This window comes from Thalassophryne amazonica, chromosome 23, assembly GCF_902500255.1.
Source record: "Thalassophryne amazonica chromosome 23, fThaAma1.1, whole genome shotgun sequence".
Lineage (NCBI taxonomy): Eukaryota > Metazoa > Chordata > Actinopteri > Batrachoidiformes > Batrachoididae > Thalassophryne > Thalassophryne amazonica.
The window spans coordinates 5,234,378-5,258,446 of NC_047125.1; the positions used below are offsets into that span (position 1 = coordinate 5,234,378).

The 24,069-nt window shown below is 40.2% G+C and overlaps 1 protein-coding gene and 2 long non-coding RNA genes across 4 annotated transcripts in view; 2 read left to right on the plus strand and 1 right to left on the minus strand.

Annotated features, from left to right (window-relative positions):
• Positions 1-24,069, plus strand: part of LOC117504818 — a 3,434,143-nt gene that overhangs the window by 2,758,997 nt on the left and 651,077 nt on the right. The gene's annotated exons all lie outside the window — the stretch shown is intronic.
• LOC117504910 overlaps positions 185-24,069 on the minus strand; it is a 360,669-nt gene continuing 336,784 nt past the window's right edge. The window contains exon 4 of the long non-coding RNA XR_004558969.1: positions 185-379. This is a non-coding gene — a long non-coding RNA (uncharacterized LOC117504910). The remainder of the gene's footprint in view (positions 380-24,069) is intronic.
• Positions 22,963-24,069, plus strand: part of LOC117504870 — a 57,171-nt gene continuing 56,064 nt past the window's right edge. For both annotated transcript variants that reach the window (XR_004558926.1, XR_004558927.1), the window contains exon 1: positions 22,963-22,973. This is a non-coding gene — a long non-coding RNA (uncharacterized LOC117504870). The remainder of the gene's footprint in view (positions 22,974-24,069) is intronic.

The window sequence follows — 24,069 nt, forward strand, 5'->3', positions numbered from 1 at the left end:
AAGTTTGGTTTCACTGCCGTCCCTGTGAAGAGTGAAAATGATGATGAAAAACAAGAGTCATCACAGCTTCATCAAAGCCGAAGTGATGAGAGCACAGAGGCTGAGCCTGTAGCCAGCTGCTCATCTTTACACAGAACACTGACAGCAGAAGCTGATGGAGAGGACGATGGAGGACCACAACCAGCCAGCACCTCAGGTCCAAACAGTCATTTACAACCAGATACCAGTGGCAGGAGTTCAGACAGTTCTGGAACTGAGACTGATGACAGTTATGACTGGAAACAGACCAGAGAACTTCAGTCAAGTTTTAACTGTCAGAAAAATACCAATGTTGTTATTTCAAGCAATTGCAACATTGCTGAGAAAGAATTTAATTGCTCTAAATATGGAAACGCATCTGGTCACATGAACAACTCAGAGCAACAAAAGGAGAGGCAAGCAAGCAGAAAACCATTTAGCTGTCCTGATCGGGGTAAAAAACAGAAACGGAACGGAACTATGAACAAACACAGGACAGTTCATACAGGACAAAAACAATTTGGCTGTTCTGAATGTGGTCAAAGTTTTGGACGAAAGAGCAGTCTGAAAACACACATGATAATTCATACAGGACAAAAGCCATTTGGCTGTTCTGAATGTGGTCGAAGATTTGGACGAAAGAGAAGTCTGGACACACACATGATAATTCATACAGGACAAAAACCATTTGGCTGTTCTGAGTGTGGTCAGAGATTTGGACTAAAGGGCAACCTGAACAAGCACATGATTATTCATACAGGGCAAAAACCATTTGGCTGTTCTGAATGTGGTCAAAGATTTGGACGAAAGCGAAGTCTCAATACACACATGATAACTCATACAGGACAAAAACCATTTGGATGTTCTGAATGTGGTCGAAGATTTGGACTAAAGAGCCACCTGGATACACACATGATAATTCATACAGGAAGAAAACCATTTGGCTGTTCTGAGTGTGGTCAAACATTTGGACGAAAGAGAGGTCTAAACACACACATGATAATTCATACGGGACAAAAACAATTTCGCTGTTCTGAATGTGGTCGAAGATTTGGACTAAAGAGCAACCTGAACAGACACATAATAATTCATACAGGACAAAAACAGTTTGGCTGTTCTGAATGTGGTCGAAGATTTGGACTAAAGAGCAACCTGGACAGACACATAATAATTCATACAGGACAAAAACCGTATGGCTGTTCTGAATGTGGTCAAAGATTTCGACAAAAGAACCACCTGAACAGACATATGATAATTCACACAACTTCTGCCAGTGCTGCAGGGAGACATCTCTCCTGTGCCAACACTCAGCTGAATAACCCACTAGATCACCAAAGTACTGATCCTGGACCCCAGCAACAACAGCCTTAAAGGGCCAAAAGAAATGAGCCCAAACTACAACACTGTAAATTTGTCAATTGAGGAGAAGAAAAAGATCTTGCGCTGCTTTGCTTACTCAAGAGAAGTGAGGCAGGAAAAAAATAGGCACTATTTCAGGAAAGGATAAAAGATCACAGAAGAAAGAAGACACCACAACTGCAAACCTCCAATCAGTTGCCCCTCAAATCCAAAATATTTAAAAGCAGAAAAATTAGAAATATAAAAGAAGAAGCCCAAGAAAATGCAATGAATGATCACAGGTAACTAGAAGAAGGGAAACGAGTGGAGTTTGAAAGTAATTGGAAGAGGGAGGAATAGTGGGTACTGATGTAGGCAATAGAATATGCCAAAGTGAAATTCACCAACCAGAGAGAAATATGCAGAAGATGTTCCAGTGCCGCTGCCCATGTAAGCACGACATAGTAAGAGGGCAACTCATCACCCAGACACAATTTTGTCACACAAAAACACTTCATGGATGAGGAAATGCAAGCGATGCAAGATGAAATTGACCAAATGGTCAAGGACAACTTACAGTGAGTAAAGTAAGTCCAGTTTTCCCACCTACAAAGAATGAAGGGGCTGTACTTTTTATCGTAGGTATACTTCAACAGTAAGAGACAGAATCTAAAAAAATAAATAAATCAGAAAATCACATTGAATGATTGTAAAATAATTAATTTGTATTTTCTTGCATGAAATAAATATTTGATACAATAGAAAAAGAGACCTTAATATTTGGTACAGAAACCTTTGTTTGCAGTTCCAGAGGTCAGATGTTTCCTGTAGTTCTTGACCAATTTTGCACAATGCAGCAGGGATTTTGGTCCACTCCTCCATACAGGTCTTCTCCAGATCTTTCAGGTTTGGAGTTTCAGCTCCCTCCAAAGATTTTCTATTGAGTTCAGGTCTGGAGACTGGCTCGGCCACTCCAGGACCTTGAAATGCTTCTTACGGAGCCCCTCCTTAGTTGCTCTGGCTGTGTGTTTGGCCACGACCTATCTTCAATGCTCTTACTGAGGGAAGGAGGCTGTTTGCCAAAATCTCACGATACATGATCCTGTCCATCCTCGCTTCAATATGGTGCAGTCGTTCTGTCCCCTTTGCAGAAAATGACCCCCAAAAATGATGTTTCAACTCCCATACTTCATGGTTGGGACAGTGTTCTTGGGGTTGTTCGCATCCTTCAAACACGGCGAGTGGAGTTGATACCAAAAAGCTCTATTTTGGTCTCATCTGACCATGCCTCCTCTTGATCATCCAGATGGTCACTGGTGAACTTTAAATGGGCCTGGACATGTGCTGGCTTGAGCAGGGGGACCTTGCTGCCCTGCAGGATTTTAAACCCTGACGGCGTCATGTGTTACTAATGTAATCTTTAACTGTGGTCCCAGCTCTTTTCAGGCTCTTGACTAGATCCTCCCATGTAGTTCTGGGCTTGCTCAGAATCATCCTTACCCCACAAGGCTTATCTTTCATGCAGCCCCAGACCGAGGAAGATTGACAGTCATCTTGTGTTTCTTCCATTTTATCTTTCATGCAGCCCCAGACCGAGGAAGATTGACAGTCATCTTGTGTTTCTTCCATTTTCTAATAATTATGCCAACAGTTGTTGTCTTCTCACCAAGCTACTTGCCTGTTGTCCTGTAGTCCATCCCAGTCTACGCCTTGTGCAGGTCTACAGTGGTGCTACACTGGTGTCCTTATACAGCTCTTTGGTCTTGGCTATGGTGGACAGGTTGGAGTGTGATTGATTTAGTGTGTGACAGGTGTCTTTTCTACAGGTCACGAGTTCAAACAGGTGCAATTAATACAGGTAAAGAGTGCAGAATAAGAGGGCTTCTTAAAGAAAAACTAACAGGTCTGTGAGAGACAGAATTCTTGCTGGTTGGTAGGTGATCAAATATTTATTTCATGCAATAGAATGCAAATTAATTATTTAAAAATAATACAATGTCATTTTTTTAAAGATTCTGTTGCTCACAGTTGAAGTGGACCTACGATAAAAATTACAGACCTATCCATTCTTTGTAGATGGGAAAACTTGAAAAATCAAGATCAATTACTTATTTGCCTCACTGTATATCCTGTCACACAGACCATTGCATCACCAAAAATAACCCTCGTCAGCAAACACATATTTGGCAAAGAATACCAGAACCAGACAGCCTCTCACACAAAAGAAGGAGTTATTCACCACCCCAACAAATCAGGAGTCATTCACCATCCCAAACACAAAACGATACACAATTGTATTCAGACCCAAAGCAGTGGGGATTAGAAAAAGAATTTGCCATCAAAATTGAAGAGACAAGAAGACTGACCAAGTTAAACTGTGAGTTATCTAGTAAATTAGCACCAGCATATTTGGAGAGAAGAGGAACCACACTTGGGAAGAGGAAAACTGTGCCATGATGGAGAAAGACATTACAGCAGAAAATCAGCCATCAAAAAGCAGAGATCTCCCAAATGACAACATTTATGGGAGACCAAAATTCTAAAAGGATCCTCCTTTAAAAGTCAGTTACTTTAAAAGAAAATACAATGTTGGAGATAAACAACTGGGTGGGAGGTTGGCAGAACATCAAGCCTTAGTAAAAGCTTTGGATGCACAAGTCAGGAACAATAGCGAAAAATGAATGCAAAACATAAATTATGTGATTTAAAAAAAAAACATATATTCAGATTCATATTCAGATATATTCATATTCAGAACAGCATAATTAATTTCTCGCTCTCGCTGTCACTCATCGTCTTGACTGAGTGAAACATTCAGTTCACAATTTCACATTTGGTATTTCCAACACACTACCAACTAACATCTTAATATAAATGACCCAAATAATTAATTAACTATGCATTTTTCTCTTCACGTTCCACATTTGCAACATCTGTGTCATGGTGACTTGTGATGAAATTTTACATTTTAAGGTGGCCTTTTATTGTCCCCAGTATAAGGAGTGTCTAAGTACGGTTCACACTGTTTGAGCAGCAGTCTCACGGCAGTTCGTGATGGCATTATGAAAAGTTAATTATTTAATTTAAATGAATTGCCTAGACCAACCCACTCTCACAGGTTTTTTTTTTTTTTTTTTTTTTGTGACCTTGCCACAAAAATGTACTTTTCATGACGGGACCATCACATGTGGTGTGATGGGGGTCTGGGGGGTTATAGTTAGGGTTATGGGGAAGGGAGACACTTATGTTATGCTTATGGTTAGAGTTAGGAGAAGGGGGAAGATTATAATTAAGAAAATAAAAAACCTGCATCACGAAAAGTGCCCCATTTTTGTGGCGGGGGCACAAAAAAAAACTGTGAGACTGGGTTTGTCTAGATATGCCACACCTGTGTTGTTGGTGGATTGAGGCATGCTGAGATATATTTAGCCTAGTAACATTTATTTCTTCTCAGAGTAATCTAAGAAATCTTGGTCTGTAAAAGGAGAGAGACTTACAGGTGGTTGGCCATGAATAAGTGTTGCCACCGTGTCAAGGAAATCCTTTGAATTATGCTTGTTTATGTTAATCAAATCTGAGTAATACGCCTGCTTTATAGCCAGTAGTGCATGTTTATAGTCTAGAATAGTATCATACCACGCAAGGTGGAATTATTTTAGTTTTGAATGATGCCATTTTTGTTCTAGACCTCCAGCCTTATGTTTGATGCCACGTAAGTAATCATTGAACCAAGGCGAGTGTGTTTGGGGGCGGGGAGTGTGATTTTAATATAGGTGGAGTGATCATGCCGAGTGTAGTTGTGAGCACTGAGTTGAAACTGTCCACAAGACTGTCTTACTGAATGGCCATTTTCCATAAGTGGCGCAAAGATAACCAGGCAGTCTGGCTCCAAGTTCAAATGCACTTGAAGAGTTGATGTGTTGCCGCAATGATAAATGGCGGAATACTTTGCGGACTGATGAGAGTAAAATTGTTCTTTTTGGGTCCAAAGGCCACAGACAGCTTGTGAGATGACCCCCAAACTCTGAATTCAAGCCACAGTTCACAGTGAAGACAGTGAAGCATGGTGGTGCAAGCATCATGATATGGGCATGTTTCTCCTACTATGGTGTTGGGCCTATATATCGCATACCAGGTATCATGGATCAGTTTGGATATTTCAAAATACTTGAAGAGGTCATGTTGCCTTATGCTGAAGAGGACATGCCCTTGAAATGGGTGTTTCAACAAGACAATGACCCCAAGCACACTAGTAAATGAGCAAAATCTTGGTTCCAAACCAACAAAATTAATGTTTTGGAGTGGCCTGCCCAATCCTCGGACCTAAATCCAATTGAGAACTTGTGGGGTGACATCAAAAAAAGCTGTTTCTGAAGCAAAACCAAGACATGTGAATGAATTGTGGAATGTTGTTAAAGAATCTTGGAGTGGAAAACAGCTGAAAGGTGCCACAAGTTGGTTGATTCCATGCCTCGCACATGTGAAGAAATCATGAAAAACTGTGGTTATACAACTAAATACTAGTTTAGTGATTCACAGGATTGCTAAAAAAGCAGTTTGAACATAATAGTTTTGAGTTTGTAGCGTCAACAGCAGATGCTACTATTATTGTGAACACCCCCTTTTCTACTTTTTTTTTTTTGTTGTTTTTTTTTTTTTTACTAATAGCCCAATTTCATAACCTTAAGAGTGTGCATATCATGAATGCTTGGTCTTGTTGGATTTGTAAGAATCTACTGAATCTACTGGTACCTTGTTTCCCATATAACAATAAGAAATATACTCAAAATCTGGATTAATCTTTTTAGTCACATAGCACTACTATTATTCTGACCACTACTGTATGTAGTATCCTGGGCAGAGCGGAGAGTCAGATGTTCAAACGAATTATATTTTAGACCACCAATTGCTAGTAAGCTAAACCCAGATTTATGAATTAGAGCAACACCCCCACCTTGCTTCGTATTATGAGGGATATGACTAAATGTGTACGTCAGTTCACTTAAGGGGAGGAAAGCAGTAGGTTTAAGCCAAGTTTCACATAACCCAATCATATCTAGGTGGTGTTCCGTAATTAGATCATTTATCAACCATGATTTTGAGGACAGTGGCCTTATGTTCATGAGACCCAAACTAAGGACCTCAGTGGGGTTGACAGTTGGACTATTGGGATTTGGGGGTGGTTCCAGAGTAGTATGTATAAGATGTCTAAATTTAGTTTTAGGTTTAAGAACTTCCATGCAGGTTGTAGGTAGCAGACACAAAAATATATGCCCCACTGGCAGGAACAGCCAATAAATGTCATCCAATGTAGTAATGGGTATTAAGTTTGTAAAGCATATCCCTCTTTGATTTTTATGGACACATCTGCGGAAACAGGCCACAGTCTCAACTTGATGAATTTCCCTCCCTGCCACATAAACTGCACTATCACCATCATGGATTTTCTGCACTAATTTCCCCAGTAAGCGAATGGATTCCATAACCCCATTAGTCATAAGCCCTGCAGGTTCTCTAATCACCTGCTCCGTGGCCTGCCACAAGGAACAGGAACAAAGCAGGTGGTTGCACTTAGAAACTAACAGAGGTGTTAGACAGGTAACAAAAATAAGAGGAAAAAATACAACCTCGTATTTTGTATTAATTAGAGGAGCATCATTGGAGACAGCAGTCTGTCCGGGAGAAAGTTGCCAGGTCAGTGTTGCCAGGTCTTGCCAGAAAAACAAAACGGACAAACACCAGTGAAGATAGTCTGACATTTTGCACTACAGCTAAAAATATTATATATGTCCACAAACTCCACAGTCTCGATCAGATCTAGATCAAACTTTGTCAGGAGATGGTGAGTGCCAGTCTGCACTTCACATTCAAATATGAGCAATTGGTGGATGGTTGATTAAGATAGAAAATATATATTAAATGGGGTTTTCAGTTTTAAATTTAAATGGCTACAAAATCTAATCCGGATCAGATCCAGATCACACTTTGTCAGTGGATACATAACGTGCTCAAATATGAAAGAAATTAGATCTTAGAGTTACGAATTTTTGAAAATTTGTTCAGTGTTAATGATAGGGATTTTTCCAGACTTTGACCTTGAAAATTTTATTCAGTTTTTGACTATCAGCATATGAATCTTGAGTAAAAAAGTTTTAGCTATATATATATATATATATATATATATATATATATATATATATATATATATATATATATATATATATATATATATATATATATATATATATATATATATAATTGTGGGCTCCAGGCTGTTCACAAACAAATGGGCAAAAACATAACCTCTGTCCAACTTTGCTGGCGGAGGTAATGATAAAATGTGTAACATCAAGTAACTCATGTATTAATATTCATTGTTGGGATGTATTGTACATTATGAAATCTAATATATGGATATCAGTTTAGGGAATGTTGAACATAAATAAACTGTTTGAGAAGATATTTGAACTCTGTTTTGACATCTTGAGCATACACCGTGATCCATTCAGCACAAAGGTGTTACATTTTATATTGTTACATTAATAAAGGATTTCAGCAGATACTACAGCCAACAAGATATCATCACATTGCTCTGTTGAGTTTGTCTTCATGTTGGCACAATGTGACATCAAGAAAAGCAAGACGGGCAAACACCAATGAAGATGGTCTGACATTTTGCACTACAACTGAAAATTGGCAAGTTAAAATAATAACGTTCCAACTTCCACACAGGTGGGAAAAACAGCTGATTCTGTCCTTTTTAAAGGGTTTCTTGAGTTTTCTGAAGTTTGTCAAAACACAGAAAGCAGCAAATTTGTCATAACTGAGACGACAGCAAACAAAATCATCACCATTAATTTCATTTATGGCCGATGTGACATTTTGTCTTGTGATTTATTTGACATTATTTGACTGATCAGAATAATTTGCATCATATTTTAACACCTCTGGAGCAACTTTAACTTTTGACCCCTGTGTGTACAGAAGTTGACCTTTGTCACCTTTTCTGCTGTTTTTAAACCATAACTCCAGAACATTTTGTCATAAATAGTCTAATACGCTTATAGAATCTGTATGATCAGAGAATTTATTCTCCTTAAATAATAAAACTCAATGATTTTAGTAAATGACTCAAGCTTATATGGGTTGCCGCATAGTTTGCACCGAACACCTTCTGGTGGCCATTTCTGGCCAATGAAAACTTCGCCAAGCTCAATACAAATACTTGTAATTTGGTCACTTTTCAAAGGGGTAAGACTTCCCATGATGCACTGTTTCTTTCTCTTTTTGCTCTGTATGCACCACTCTGCATTTAATCATTAGTGATCGATCTCTGCTCCCCTCCACAGCATGTCTTTTTCCTGGTTCTCTCCCTCAGCCCCAACCAGTCCCAGCAGAAGACTGCCCCTCCCTGAGCCTGGTTCTGCTGGAGGTTTCTTCCTGTTAAAAGGGAGTTTTTCCTTCCCACTGTAGCCAAGTGCTTGCTCATAGGGGGTCGTTTTGACCGTTGGGGTTTTACATAATTATTGTATGGCCTTGCCTTACAATATAAAGCGCCTTGGGGCAACTGTTTGTTGTGATTTGGCGCTATATAAAAAAATTGATTGAATTGATTGACTTGTCAATGAAGTCAATTTAATGTGCAATGGTTCCTTTCAAGTCAGCTTGGTGGATAAATCTCGTTCCTGGCAGCGAGAGCCATGAGCTGGCAGTTAGAAGGAAGTTAGACAAAGCAAAACCAGCTGATGTCAATAGACAATCAATGTAGCCTGAGCTTGTTTTCATCGGGCAGCCAGTCCCGGAAGTGACATGGCTTCGCGGCAACCCATAGATTGCATAGCGTTTTTTATATTATGCACACACACACACACACATATATATATATACTCAACAAAAATATAAACACAGCACTTTTGGTTTTGCTCCCATTTTGTATGAGATGAACTCAACGATCTAAAACTTTTTCCACATACACAATATCACCATTTCCGTCAAATATTGTTCACAAACCAGTCTAAATCTGTGATAGTGAGCACTTCTCCTTTGCTGAGATAATCCATCCCACCTCACAGGTGTGCCATATCAAGATGCTGATTAGACACCATGATTAGTGCACAGGTGTGCCTTAGACTGCTCACAATAAAAGGCCACTCTGAAAGGTGCAGTTTTGTTTTATTGGGGGGGGGATACCAGTCAGTATCTGGTGTGACCACCATTTGCCTCATGCAGTGCAACACATCTCCTTTGCATCATCCGTGAAGAGAACACCTCTCCAACGTGCCAAACGCCAGCGAATATGAGCATTTGCCCACTCAAGTCGGTTACGACGACGAACTGGAGTCAGGTCGAGACCCCGATGAGGACGACGAGCATGCAGATGAGCTTCCCTGAGACGGTTTCTGACAGTTTGTGCAGAAATTCTTTGGTTATGCAAACCGATTGTTCCAGCAGCTATCTTAGTGGCTGGTCTCAGATGATCTTGGAGGTGAACATGCTGGATGTGGAGGTCCTGGGCTGGTGTGGTTACACGTGGTCTGCGGTTGTGAGGCTGGTTGGATGTACTGCCAAATTCTCTGAAACGCCTTTGGAGACGGCTTATGGTAGAGAAATGAACATTCAATACACGAGCAACAGTTCTGGTTGACATTCCTGCTGTCAGCATGCCAATTGCACGCTCCTTCAAATCTTGCGACATCTGTGGCATTGTGCTGTGTGATAAAACTGCACCTTTCAGAGTGGCCTTTTATTGTGGGCAGTCTAAGGCACACCTGTGCACTAATCATGGTGTCTAATCAGCATCTTGATATGGCACACCTGTGAGGTGGGATGGATTATCTCAGCAAAGGAGAAGTGCTCACTATCACAGATTTAGACTGGTTTGTGAACAATATTTGAGAGAAATGGTGATATTGTGTATGTGGAAAAAGTTTCAGATCTTTGAGTTCATCTCATACAAAATGGGAGCAAAACCAAAAGTGTTGCGTTTATATTTTTGTGTCCTGTTTGTTAATTACAGGTTCTTATATAAAGCCATAAAAATGTTACTTTTCAAGATGTGTATGATTCTGCAACACAAAGTAAAAATGCTTTTAAAAAAAAAAAAAACTGCAAATAAAGGACTGGGTTGATTGATTGATTTGGCAAAATACATAATATGGTATAACAATGACAATACATACATATACTTGCCGAGGATGGTACAACAAAGCACAGATTTATTTCCATCGTGGTCTCCGTGACAACACAGATAACAAACAACAAAGATACATAAAGATATAAGAAAATAAAAAAAATAAAAAAAACCCAGAACTGACTTAAAATGGCTCCAAGGCCATCTATATACACAAATGAATACAATACAAAATTATTATGATCTTCTGACTGTGGTGTCTGGAGCACCAGCAGGGGGCTGGGCTCGAGCCCGTATTTAAAACGGCTGGATCCGCCACTGGTGCTGACTTGGTTGTCGGAGTGAGAGTGAGTAGATCCTGAGAGCAGAGCAGATTGTGTAAATATTAGAGTGTATAAATAAAGTTGTCATTTGTTCCAACTACAACTCTTGTTCCTAGAAGAACCACAACACTGACAAAACCTGTGACATAAGAAAATATCTGATGTGTTAAGGTAAGAAAAAAAGAAAGGAAAATGTTGACAGAATAAATAAACAACCTTTTGTGATAATTTCTTAGACATTTAATTTTACTATTATTATTTAATTTTCAGATGTACTTTTAAACAAAATATTGGTATTCTTTATACAGTTTGACTTAAAATTACTTACGTTTAATGGAGTTGATAGGAGTCATGCAGCCCCAGAACTCATTTCAACATGATTTGTTTTCAATTCTAAAAATTTTGATTTTGTAACATCCACTCATTATGTAAATCCATAATGATAAAAATGTTTAATTGGATTCGATTTTAAAGTAAACCAAAATGTTTTCTTTAAAACTTTTAAGAGAACATCACTATTTGTTGCAGCTTATTTATTTTTATATAATGGCTGAGTGGATCCTTGTTATTTGATTTGTGGCTTGTAAGTCATGTGACATGGATTATTCATACCATTAGCCATTGTGTTTCATTTACCACGCAATAGTTCTTTTGCAGCCCCTTTCACACTGGGCTTGGATACAGTTGCATTGTGGTGCGTACGGAGTACACTGGAAAATTGCGCAGGTTTGGCGTAGTCCCTGTGTAGGCTGGTGTATGATGGCGTATGGTTGCGTTCCTAGTCTTGCTTTCAGTTGTGTATGGTTGCTTATTGTATGCTTACTACCACATATGTAGCCCTCGCCACTATTTTTCAACGTCTCACTGTTCTCTCCTGCCTACCTTTTTGTTTTTTGGCATTGTGGAAATGCACTCCATTCTCAAAACGGTACATGAAAAGCAAAGGTTTTACATTTCCAGCGTAACGTGTACAGTGGGACACACTGCTGCCTCATCAGGGCTGATGACATCAGATCGCAAAGTTCAGATTCTGTTGTGTGTCCCCACCCCCAAAAAAGTAGAAGATATTTCCATTTAAACTCACAAGCATACTTAGACATCCAGTTTGTTGCTTCAGCATTAGAGGGAGGGAGAGAGATCTGCTATTTTCTCTGGCTTTCAAAAGAAATCCAGTTTATGAATTGAAAGAATGTAAACCATGTTTTCTAATTATCAGATTACTAAAGTGCATATAAATGGATGCATCCCTGCCATAGACTGGCTCATGCACGCGCAGCGGCTCCTTCAGCCATTTTATGAACACGCACATGCAGCTGAGGAATCATTTCATCACACACTAGCTTTTGCACTTCCTGTAATACATATCTTGTGTTAATAGATGACAAAAACTGTTCAACGTGACCCATGGTGATTTTTTTGTTTGTTTGTTAAAATGTGTCTTATCATAGCTTTGTACAGAGGTACATTCTGAGTGAAGCAATGGTCAATGTGGAACCTTATTTCCTTTCCTATCTAGTAATTATGAGAAAGGTTGTATCATTTTTTTGTTAATCCAGTGAATGCAATGCACTTCTGTACTGAGGTGATCTTTATCAGGCTTGGTAAACAGAGAAGTCCGGACACAAATGCAGGACTCAAACTCACAGCTCTGAATTTTAAGATTGTTTACTTGTGGAGAATGCTGGGTCCGGTGTCGCAGACCAAACAGTCCGCTCCTAAAAAATGGTCTGCCCTGCCTTCACTATGCATGCGTCATTTTGGAGCTCAGAAGCTTGTCTGAGACAGAGTCTGTTCACCCAAAGTGATCAAATAGATTACTGGGATGTAGTAGGTCAAAAACACTTGAAAGCAGGTACGGCAAGGAAACACAAACAACAGAGCTGGAAGCGATGGAACAAGGCACAACAATCTGGTGAGGAAACAGTGCAACCAGTGAAGAATCTTTGATACACCCTGGTGATGAGCTACAGATTAGCAACAGGTGTGTGGAAAGTGGCAGAATCAGGGTGTGGCCAAACAGTGTGCACCGGGCACCAACAAGCACAAAGAGAAGCAGACAAGAGAGATAGGGAAAGACAAAGCCCAAGCAGGGGAAACCCCCCAGTAACAGAAATCACATGCAACAAAATCAAACAAACCTAACAAAACAGAACAAAGCCAACATAAAGCAAAAAGTCCAAACCCTGACAATCTTGAACCAATGACTTTCTGGTTTGGAAGCAAGTGCACTCATCCCCCCCATGCTGAGAAGACTCAGGTTCAGTTCAGGGAACACACCCGAAGACCTTTTACAGTACTGTGGTGTGGTGGCATCTACTATGTACTATAGTGGCATCTGTCATTTTCTATAGAAAATAGAGTAGTTTGTTGGGGCAGCAACATCTCTGCTGTGGACAGAAGGAGACTGGACAAACTGATTATGAGGGCCAGTGCTGTCCTGGGGTGCCAGCTTGATCCAGTGAAAGTGGTGGGAGAGAGGAGGATGATAGCTAAGCTATTATCCATGTTGAGGAATGGGCACCACCTAATGTAGGTTCCTCTGACACCACTGAATAGTTTGTTCAGCAAGACTCCACCCAGTGTGTGTGAAAGAGAGCACCATAGATCCTTTCTTCTTGTCGCTGTCACATTGCACAATCAGCACTGTCCCAGAAGACTACACAGCATGTTGAGCTATCTTGCTGACTTTTTAAGTTTAATTCATTGCTGTGCAAAATACAGTAAAACTCGCCTGAATTGTCATTGTATAAACTAGATATGCACACTCACCAGACAAAAGCAAATGTCCCAATGCTATGTATGGTTTTCTATTGTCATAAACACCGTATGTAATGGATTTTGTATAGCGAATTCTCGCTCACATCTGACAAAACATCCTGTCTGATCGCAATACATTTAATTAAAGCCCCTTGCATATACCAAACAGAGCAGTCTGGATGTGCCCAGTAACAGAGGTACGAAATGAAGTTCATCACTGACACTCACTGACTTGAGAAAAGTGGGTACCATATTCCCGTGATTAAAAGACCACCTGTTTATTTTTTTAAACTGTGCTCAGACCCAGAGCCTAAAGGAGGCAGGGTGTAATTTAAGGCAGGTGATTATTAACAAAATTCTGCTTGTTGGCTGGACTACAATATGGTGTTAAATGTCACACATAGCCCTGGGTGTGGTGAACCAAAGAGCTTTAGATCAGAGCCCCTCTGCAGGGCTGTGAACCAGCGCACCTGCCAAATGACAGATACTACAAAAGGCTGTAATTGGTCACTTTTCTGGTATCACTCCTTCCTCTCCCATCATATTTTAATAGTTTTTGCAGTGCACACTCTGATTTCATTGATCATGGCTCAAATACGTTTGGCAGACAAATCTGCAAATATGACCAACTTCACAACACGGAGTCGGAAAAAGACATTCAAATGACCTGCAATTTATGGAGGGAAATTGTACACCTTACCTTTGGTTTGGAGGTTGGTGATTGTAGTACAGCAACTAAGATCAAACTTTCACCAGAATCGTGCATTTTTGGAAGAAAGCATGAAAATGAGTATGGAGATTCTTTTGGGTCTATAGATCAAGAAAAAAAAATAGATACAAGTGTTACCGCCCCCTGGAGGCCGCCATATTGGAATCCAAGATGGCCACCATTTGTAATCATGTTTTTGCTCATAACTGCTTAATTAAGGCACCTAGAAGAACCAAGGAAGGTTATAGTAAGTTAAGTCTTCTTTGACAAAGTTTATGATGTTAAAGGTGGTGTGGTGTCAGTGTTAATGACATTCACATCTGAAACAGACATCAGTTATTAGTAATCTTTTCACATGACATTTCCCCCAGTATTCCATTTACCAAAAGCCTCATGGAAACATTTAACACTAACACAAACACCATCTTTGATGTTACATGTCTTAATACTAGCAAAAAATGGTGTCCATTTTGGATTCCAATATGACCGATATGTAAATTGAAAGTAATTGAAAGTGATGGGGCATTAGATTCCCTAGACCTGAAAACATAGGGATAGGTCAAGGATCGGTTCTTCTGTGTGGTTTACTGAAGGAGTTCTGAGATAAAAACCTATTTCAAATGGTGGCCATCTTGGATCCCAATATTGCTGACATCTCAGGTAATTGGAAATGATTCCATTAGGTTCCCTGGCCCTGAAAATATGGGGATGGATCAAAGAATGGTTGTTGTAGGTGCCTTAGTTAAGGAGTTATGAACAGAAAATGATTACAAATGGCAGCCATCTTGGATTCCAATATGGCGGCCTCCAGGTGGGCGATGTTACGTATATCTATTTTTTTCATGATCTACAAACTCCATAAAACATCTGTACCCATTTTCGTGCTTTCTTCCAAAAATGCATGATTTTGGTGCTTTGCCGCTGTACTATTGTATACAGAAGCTCGTTGAGGGACAAATTAATCCAGAAAAAGCCACTGTTCCTGTGGCAAATTGCATAAAGATACGATGGAGAACTTTAAAAGATTAATGCGCTCGTATACCACTCCACAGCAGACTTACAAAGAAGATTGACTCACCCAAATGTAATCTTTTTAATGCACATAATGTCGGGTGCTTATTGAAGGCAGGCCTTTTTTTAGATGAAGTTCTGACTCTGTCATTAAATGAGGCAGGTCCAGATTCAGGATTCTCTGTAGATCGCTGCACCTCCTGACTGTAACTAATCCATTACATACATATAACGTATTTTGTCCATTTTATTCCTTTTAGTGAATTTGGATTATAACAGACAAAATTCACTGGTCCACCTGAATCCATTATATGGGAGTTTTACTATAATTGTGTATGTGCAATATGAGCTCACCATCTTAATTGTGTCTCACAGCTGTCTGCAGAGTGGTAGGTTTTTCTTCATCATTTTTTATACACTCTGTCACTGTTACTTGCTGCTGCAACAAATGCAAATTTCCCTGTTAAATGAGACGATAAAGGATGATCTTATCAAGTCCACCTTTTCATTCTGCTGGAACCCAATGAAGGACAGAGAAGAAAATGAGTGGTTTTGCTTAAGAACAACAACCAAAGTTTTCAAATTAGGGACAGAAACTCAAGGGCGTAGGTTTGGTCTCAGCTTTGGTAGGGACAATACCACCCCCCTGCCCACCACCACCACCACCCCCTAACCCACTCATACCATTAGACGCACAAGTACAGCGTAATACATAACATATGACGACATAATGCTGAATAATTTAACACTTTATTTACATTATTAAGTGTGTAGGCAAACAAAGAAATAGCTTAAATAACAAACCCAAAATCACGAATCTATTCTATAGGCCTACACCTGAGAGAACAAGACAACAAAAACAATACTTGTGGAGCTAACAAAAAAAAAAAGTTTTTGCAACCAAGGTGTATAATCTATTCTCTTCATCAATAATGCAGTTGTAGGTATCTGGCAACCTAATTTGCCAACAAAAAAAAGGGCTTTACAATGATATATAGGGTGTATTACGGTAAACGTAAGCCTGTGATGTCATAACACAGAGGAAAAACACGGAGGTTTCACACTAGTGCGCCGCTGATTCTCATTACCGTAAGTTCTCATGTAAGCCCTCACTCTGAAAAATTTCAACACTGACAGCAAGCCAAGAACCCGTGCTTTCCAACAGTGTGCTATATGTTGCATATATTACGGTAAAGTGCGTTCGGTGTTCGGTGAAACGAGGGAAAAGTATGAAAAAGAGCGCAAAAGTGACAGAAAAGTACAGACAGCAAACATAAATGTAGTAATTTTTGAGGAAAAGGCAGGGTGTTAGTGTCATTTGTGAAGGTGTGCGTGCGTGTTTGTGTGGGTGTGCAGTTTATTTTAAGTGTGGCGCACAGCTTTGTTCGCAAGCCCCGCCCTTCTTGTTTTTCTGCACCGGAGCAGTGTTGCCAGATATGAAATATGAAACTATCGTACCAAAACCTCAAAATGATCGTATTTTGGGAGAAATTATCGTACACAAACAAAACGCATACAACGTAGCTATTTTAGCGTTTTGTTTTGTTTTTAATTTACAAAGAATTTTATGTCACATTTTTAAACAGTAATTATAGTAATGGGGAAACTATGGCACAAAAAGAACGCAAATGCACAAGCAAATGCACTACCAGACTAGAAAGATTTTTTTTTTTCTGTGAAGGGACACAAACGTGTTAATTACCAGACTAGAAAGAGTCGAATTCAACCTCGAGGTCGCTGTCGTCATCCGATGCCACTTGTGCAGATTTTGTTGAACACAGAAAAAAATGTTGACACCTCCATAAGGAACTTTAACTTTTTTTTTATTCTTCTTGTATATCTCTTTGCTCTTGTGTTTTGTTCGTTTGTTATTGCATTTGTTGAAATAAAGTTTCGAAAAAAAAAAAAGATGTTGGTTGGGGAATCTTCCTGTCACGGTAAAGATTGGATGGAACTCATTACTTTGTATGGAGAGGGGGCGGGCTTTCAAATGACTGTCCCGGTCGCCCAAAGCCAGCATTTGTACATCTGGCAACACTGCACCGGAGCCACCCATCCTCTGCGCTCCGGGACCTCCCACTTTACAAATGAAGCGCTGCCTGCCACGAGATGCGCTTTGTTTACGTCCATGTGAGAAGAACGTGAGCTAATGAAATTGCAACATGGGTAACCCTGTCACTCTGGCACGTCGAAAACACAAAACGTGACGACTAAAATTATAGTATCGAGTTCGCAAAAAAATAGTGAATGATTTTGTTATATAAAAAAAATTCTAAATATTGGTAGGGACTATTTTGCCATCCCAAAATATTGGTTGTGACTTGTCCCTATGGTCCATATGCAAACCTACGCCCCTGCAGAAACTCACTGGAGAGAATTTGGCTTTTTTTTTTTTTTTTCCTCGTCTTTGCGAGTCTCCGTCCATACTCCAGTCCAGTATGTGGTAGTACGTATAACTTTAATTAACAACCGTCATTAGAATCCATCGAAGAAGAACTGTTTCCTGTTGTCGTCCGAGGCTAAAGCTAGTTAGCTGGAGACGCTGGAAACTCTTCTCTGAACAGATCAAACTTCACTCTGTGATCCTCGAATATGTTTTTTGAAGAGCTCCAGAAGCACAAAGGTCGACAGTAAACCGGAAGAAGAAGAAAAGGCGAAGTTAGCGGGAAAAGGTGGAAGAGCTGAGAAGGTTAGCAGCAGTTAGCCATCTCAGGCTAACTGCTGCTAGCCTGAGATGGCTAACTGCTGCTAATGCTGAGATATTTGAGTTGGTAGAAACAAACAGATCGCAGAGCAGCAAGAAGAAACGAGTGGATTTAAAGAAGAGAAGAAACTAGTCAACGTGCTGGATGTTGTTTTCAAGTCTGAAGTTCGCTGATCCAGAGCAGGTTTGTCCACTAAACTTTATTTCAGGCCAACTCCACCACATTCAAATGACAGCTGTTAGTTTGTGTTGGAGTTCTTATTATAGACTGAACACCAAATATCAACAAAAATAAAAAAGACAAACTGATGATAAATGAAGGACAGTTCAGCTTGGTGGTGGACTGATGAAGCTGATCAATCGATACTATCAGTTACTGTTTTTCCTCATTTTATACACACAGAAATGTAACTTTGCACACAATTCATAAAATCTGAAGCTCATGTATCAACATCATGAATCCAAACTGCTCAACTCTGAGCACAACACCATGGTTTCACTCAAAGATTCTTAATCAGTGATGCAAACCTCTGAACATGAAAAGCATCATTTATCAAACTTTGTTCAATTTGTTGTAGAAATGCTGAGCTTCAAAACCCAGCACCCCGTTAACCAGTTAGAATCAGAAGACTTAATTTTTCCTGAACGAAACAGCTGATGTTCCAACTGCACAGATAAGCAGAGATACAAGTTGACATGAAGAGCAGGAAACTGGATAAGAAGATCTTTCAGCTTCTCTTTTTTCCTCAGGGTCACCACAACATATCTAATGTGTATCTGTAGTTCCTGGTCAACTTGCCATTCTCCCAACTCACCCACTCCCAAAGTCTTCTTTATTAATCTCGTCCGATACCCACTCATACCTTTTGACGATTTTTTTTTTTTTCTCAAAAACTAGCACAAACACAATATGCATAACCCAGGAAAATCATTGAATGAATAAAATGATCTTCATGCAGTTATAATTTCATGATGTAATTGCAGCCGTAATAATAATAATAAATTACATTTTAATGCACTTTACATTTACAATAAATCTCAAAGTGCTACAGTAATTAAAAGGAAAAAATGATTAAAAACAGAAACAAAAGTAGGCAGATTATTAAAGCAATTATTAAAACAATAGGGGAAGTCAAAATTTGAAAGTCAGTTAAAACATTGGGTAAAAAGAAAAGTTTTAAGGCCCTTTTTTTTAAAGATTCCATGGTCTGTGGTGCCCTCAGATGAGGAGGCAGGGCATTCCACAGTTGAGGGGCTGTGCAGAAGAAGGCATGGTCTCCTAGGAGTCCTAGGGGTGAGAAGAAGGTGAGTGTTGGAGGAGCGTGCAGGACAGTGAGTGGTGAGGAGTTCTGTGAGGTATGTTGGGGTGTTCCCGTATAAACATTGAAAAGTAAGCAGTGACATTTTGTATGGGATCCGGGCAGAAATGGGAAGCCAGTGAAGTGACCAGAGGATGGGAGTGATGTGCTCATGCTTACACACTCTCATCATGACACTAGCGGCACTTTTCTGGACATACTGAAGTCTTTATATATTCTTGCCAGGAATCCCAATGAGAAGTGTGTTGCAGTAGTCCTGTCTGGAGGAGACAAAGTCGTGCATGAGCTTTTCGGAGTTGGAAAGGGAGAGTGTGGGCCTAGTGTTAGCTATGTTACAAAGGTGAAAAAAATTAAGTTTTACAAATGTGTTTTATATGGCATTCAAAGATGAGTTGTGGATCAAAAATTACACCAAGGTTGGTGACTGTAGTGGAAAGCGTGATATTTTGACCAGAAAAGGCAATGCTGAGGATTTTGTGTTGTTGAATTTGACGGACAGTGCAATTATGCGACTTCGCTGTAGTAACCAGCGACTCATCCAATCCTTGAGTATACAATGTATTTGACTACTCACATGAATTTCTTTCACCACAAATTAGTTCTTTGTGGCAAATGATTTGGGTTTGTGGGTGATTGCACCGAAAAATATAGCATAGAAGTATATCGGACAAGATTTAAAAAAGACGACTTGGGACTGTGCGAGTTGGTAGAGTTGCGAGTTGACTATGCACTGAATCTGCATGTTAATTTGGCTCAAGATTTACACTGGATGCTCTTCCTCACACAACTCCACAAGCCATGGAGAATAGGCATGGGTGGTGTTGAACCAGTGACCTTCTGATTTGGAAGTAAGTGCACTTACTTCCACACTGCTCTATAATAAAAAATAACCATATTCGAAGTAAACAACAAACCTAGAAAATTAAAACAACAAAACAGCAAGTTTAACCAGAGAGGCAACTAAACATATAAAATATATCAAAATGAAAATGAAACACAAAGTTTTGTGTTAAAATTGTTATAAATTTGTTGCCACAAAATTTGGCAAATGTCCAATTGCAAAGGAAATTGGTTGATTACTTTGTCAGAAAATGGGGACAATGTCTCATTTTCTCTTTTCTTCCTGATCACTGACCATGGCTGTTCAGAACACTTAATTTTATTTTAACACCATCTTAGTTTGATTTAGACAAACATTTTATGGACATTAATATCATCTCTCTCTAATCAGCTGGTACATGAAGCCCCTTTCACACCGGGACCAACGTAGAGTTGCGTATTGTGTGTATTGTCCACTTGATCATTGACTCTCTCTTTCTTTTGTGTGTTTTAAAGTCTTTCTACAAACATGTCTGAAGTCCAGCAGCTGAGGGACATGTTGAAACTAGAGCTAACACATGCTGATGAAGGAATGATCACAGATCAGGAAGAAGAAATGTGTCATTTAAAAGAAGAGAACAAAAGAGGTAAAGGGAAGGAGGCTGTTTTTTTAAAACTTGTATTTATTTCACAACTAGAATACATGAAGATATACATTAAGTCACACCCACCCCACTATGTTTGTATTATTGGTTTCCATCTTGTGTGAAATGTTTCTAGTATCAGCTGTTGTCTTGTGACCTTTTTTCCCCATTTTTCGTGGCCTCATCCACGAGGTTGTGATAAATTTTCTTGCTGTCAAGAGCAACTCTTAGTAAGCATTTACAATCTCTGTCTATTGGATCCTTAGGTAATATTCCCAATATGTACAGGGTTTGAACAAGATGTAGTTCTATACCCACAACTCTCATTTCTTTTTGCAGATATTTCCAATGATCTAAATCTTTGGGCAATCCCAAAATATACGAGTGAAATCAGCCACCACCCCCAGTTCCTCCAACATAAGTTGGGCATTTTCTGATACAATAAAACTTGTCTAAACTGTCATTGTATAAACTGGATATTCGCACTCACTGGACAAAAGCAAAAAAGTCCCAGTGCTTTTGTATGGTTTCCATAGTAGAGAAGCTTGAATCTTCGACTGGACTGGGTTGCTTGACGAAAGGACGTTTCGCTTCAAATCGCAGAAGCTTCCTCAGCTAAAATTCTTGCTCTGGTGGTCTGACTTCTGTCTTGACTCTTGTAGAGAAGAATAATCAAGAAGTCACAAAAGCTGGAGTTTTAAACCTAACCAGACCCCTCCTACCGAGAGGCAGACTGCTATAGGCTAGTGACTAAACAATAGCTCTAATTAGCACCTGTTGTGCTCTAGTTAGCACCCTCCTAATGACAGGGCAGTTGTCCCTCCTAATGATGGGACGGACCCTCTCCTAATGGCTCCCTTGATGACTCTGCTGATGATGTGAATGACTCATTACCATGAACAAAAGACTGAAACTGCTTTGACCTGAGTACCCCATTGTAAACAGGGGATAAAGCGTGTCTCGGACCCCCTCCCCAGTTAAGGCTGGGTTTCAAACGTTTCACAAAGAATGCCTCCTTGATCCCTCTCTCAAACCATTTCTTCTCTCTGGCTAATATTTTAACTTCCTTGTCCTCAAACGTGTGGTTAGTGTCTTTAAGGTGGAGATGAACTGCAGACTGAGGTCCACTGGCGCCCTCTCTGCGGTACTGGTATAGCCTTTTGTGTAAAGGCTGCTTAGTCTCACCTATGTAGTGTTTGTTACAGTTTTCCTGATATCTGATAGAATACACTACATTGCCCTGTTTGTAACTAGGGATCCTGTCCTTAGGGTGAACTAATTTCTATCTCAAGGTGTTAACCGGTTTAAAGTAAACTGGGATTTTGTGCTGTCTGAAGATCCTCTGTAGTTTTTCCACTACTCCTGCTAAATAAGGGAGATACACTCCTCTTCTTCTTGTCTCCGTCTCCTGTCTGTCTGGTCTCTTTGTTCTCTGGGACTTCTGCACTTTGTCCAGGGACCATCGTGGGTACCCACATACTGTGAGGGCTTTCCGGACAAGTTGTTCTTTAGCCCTTCCCTCTGCAGTTGTGGGCGCCTGTAGGGCTCTGTGTTGAAGCGTCCTGATCACCCCGAGCTTGTGTTCAAGGGGGTGGTTTGAGCCAAAGAGCAGATATTGGTCAGTGTGAGTTGGTTTTCTGTAAACCCCTGTCTGGAGCTGCCTGTTCTCTCCAATCGTAACATCACAGTCCAAGAAGGCTAAATGGTTGTTTCTGGCATCCTCACGTGTGAACTTGATATTGGCGTCCACCGAGTTGATGTGTTCTGTAAAGTCCTCAACTTCCTGTTGCTTGATATTAACCCGTGTATCATCAACATATCTGAACCAGTGACTGGGAGAGATGCCCGTGAAAGACGTCAAGGCTGTCTTCTCCACTCGCTCCATGTACAGATTGGCCACAGTGGGGGACACCGGAGACCCCATCGCACAACCATGAATCTGCCTGTAGTAATTTCCCCTAAACAGGACATACGTGGTGTTAAGACAGAAACCTGTCCACCTGGACAACTGAGAGCCTACACAGAAACAAATATGGTTTCCATGTAATAACCACCGTATATAATGGATATTCGCTCACAGCAAACAAAATGTCCCGCCCCATCGTAATGTATTCCCATTAAAAACCCCTTGCAATCTGGACGTGCCCAGTAACAGAGGTACAAAATGAAGTTCAGCACTGACACTCACTGATTTGAGGAAAGTGGGTACCGTATTTCCTTGATTAAAAGACCGGCCATTTATTTTTTCAAACCGTGCTCAGACATGGGACCTAACAAGGCAGACCGTGATGCAAGGCTGGTGATTATTAACAAAATGCTGCTCGTTGCCTGCACTGTAATATGATGTTACGTTTCACACCTAGCCCTGGCTGTGACGAACCAAACTGCTTTAGATCGGAGCACTCTGCCTGGCTCTCTGGAGCCTGACACGCATCTGCTAATTGACGGACACTGTAAAAGGCTGTGATTTGTCACTTTAACGTTTTCACTCCTTCCTCTCCTGTCGTATTGTTAAAGTTTTTGCAGTGTGCACTCTCATTACAATTTGATCATGGATCAAATACATTTGATATAAAAGCAAGTATGAAAAAGATGCTCAAAGATGCCACAATTTATGGAGGAAATTGTAGATACCGTGTCGTTGGTTTGGAGGTTAATGATTGCATAAAGAAGTGAAGCTCGTTGAGGGACAAATTGATCCAGAAAAAGCCACTGTTCCTTTGGTAAATTGCATAAAGATGTGATGGAGAACTTTAAAAGGGTAACGCGGACATCAATGTCATTGTTTGGCCACGGAGTTACAGAGTTGTAGAAGCATAAATAAGGCTTTCTGATTCAAGGTTAAGCATTTGATCAAGGAAATACGTAAGCCTAATCGGTGCTGGGGATAGGGCTGAAACGATTAGTCGAGTAACTAATAATTCAATTACAAAATATTCTTGAGGCAAATTTGGTGCTTCGAAGCTCCGTTTAACATTGTAGTGCATATGCCAGGCCTGTGTGGCACTATAACATCCCCAGAAAGAAAAAAAAAAAACAGAAGAAACTAGAGCATGCGCAAAAGCTGTGTAAAAGCTAATCAATGTAGCACCAAAAGCTACAGCTTTCCAACTCGACACACAGAGTAAAATAAAGCCCATCTATCCATCCATCCATTTTCTTCCGCTTTATCCGGAGTCGGGTCGCGGGGGCAGCAGCTCAAGCAAAGCCACCCAGACCTCCCGATCCACACACACCTCCTCCAGCTCCTCCGGGGGAACCCCAAGGCGTTCCCAAGCCAGCCGAGAGATGTAGTCC